Here is a 1,839-nt window from a genome sequence, read left to right as displayed (position 1 = left end):
AAGAATTAACCTAAAAATCACCCTGCTAGCCAGAGACTGCATGGAGGACTGTGCACGGTGGCTGGGGAACAAACGGAGAAGGTGAAGAGAAAGGTGGGCTGAGCTGTGGACTTTTGCCAGTCCAGAGAGTGCTGCCATTTTGAAGGTTTAAAAAGCAGCTTGACTGTTTTGGATGTTTAAAGAGACAGCACTCTTGCAGATTCCTGGGGCTTAAAAACATGTTCTGCTTTCCAGTAACCCCAAAGACACTCGGGACCTACAGCACTGACAAAGTACAACATTCCTCTTGTTACTCTTATACCCCACATCCGCTTGGTGAATGGAGGTGTGGCCATCCCCACTCCCATCAACCTTCTGGGCATACAGGAACTCCATCACAGTCTGTGTGCGCAGACAGAGCCTGGGTGCCCTGCCCTGTCCTCCACCGACATATTATTTTTTCCTCTTTTTTTATTTTTATTTTTTTATTTTTCACTTTCTTTTTTCTGGTGATTAGTTTGCTTGTATTTGTCTGTTTTAAAACAACTAATATTATTAACATTTTGTACTTTTTGTTATTATTCTTACTCTTCCCCTACCAGGTGCTAGTTTTCAGCAGCATTTCTTTTCATTGTCCCTGGATGAAATTTTTTTTGTTTTAAATTTAAGGGTTTTTTTCCCCCATTTGTCTCATGACTAACCCCATTCCTTCTTTTTCTTTTTGCATTTTTCCCATTTATTTCTTCATTTATTATTCTCCTTCCCTACTTTTTTTTCTTAGTGCCGTATCCCCAGATATTGTAGGTTTTCTTGTTTTTTCTTCTTTTTTTTCCCCCTTTTTTCTTTTTTTGATTACTGTTCCTGTGTGATTACATGGTGTGTTTTTCATCCATGGGCTTTTAGTTTTTTGAGGAGTATTCAATTGTAATTTGTGTCTAACTGAGTGGGAGACAGCAATAGTCCCCATTAGACGCAACTACACCCACACCTCCTACAACTTTACTTACTGAGTGAGAGCCACTACTTCCTTCTCCATCAATGGGCCAATGATAAAAAATGACCAAGAAGAGCTTGAATCACCCTTGGCTGCTCTTCACAAACAGTTAACAGAGATCTAAATACAACAACACCATGATGCCTCAGAAAAAAAAGACCATCACAGTCCACACAAAGAAGCAAGATAAAGTAGTAGAAACAAGGGAGCAGGATACAGACCCAGAACACATCCCTGAGGAGGAAGCAGCATTGGAACTCTCTGATAAGGAATTCAAAAGAATTATCTTTAGGTATCTTCATAGGATTGAGAGACAGACCAAAGAAAACACAGAAAAAAAAGGTTAGAAGAATTTTGGAAGAAAATACAAGAACAAAATGACAAATTAAATGAAAAGTTAGAAATTATTCTAAATCTACAGATAGAAATCCAGAAGATTAATATTAACTTGTCAGAAATAGATAACACATTGGAAGGGCAAAGGAGAAGAATTGATGCAATGGAAGGCAGAATGAATGAGATTGAAGACAAATACCTGAATACTTCTTTGGAAAAGGATCCATCAGAAAAAATAAATAAATAAAAACAAAATGAAGAAAGCCTAAGGTCCATGTGGGATACCATCAAAAGGAATGACTTACGTGTCATTGGAATTCCAGAACAGGAGGAGAAAAACAAAACCACTGAGAAAATTTTCAAAGATTTGCTTGAGGAAAACTTCCCTGATATGATGAAAGATGAGAATATATCCATTCAGGAAGTCCAACGAACCCCAAACAGGATAGACCTCAAAAGAAAATCACCAAGACACATCATCATCAAACTCATCAAAACCAAAGACAAAGACAGAATCCTGAAAGCATCAC

Source organism: Orycteropus afer, unplaced genomic scaffold (genome assembly GCF_000298275.1).
Source record: "Orycteropus afer afer isolate SDZICR_OR568_19922 unplaced genomic scaffold, OryAfe1.0 scaffold00591, whole genome shotgun sequence".
Lineage (NCBI taxonomy): Eukaryota > Metazoa > Chordata > Mammalia > Tubulidentata > Orycteropodidae > Orycteropus > Orycteropus afer.
The sequence above is the reverse complement of the archived record's forward strand: the minus strand, read 5'-3'. Positions refer to the sequence as shown.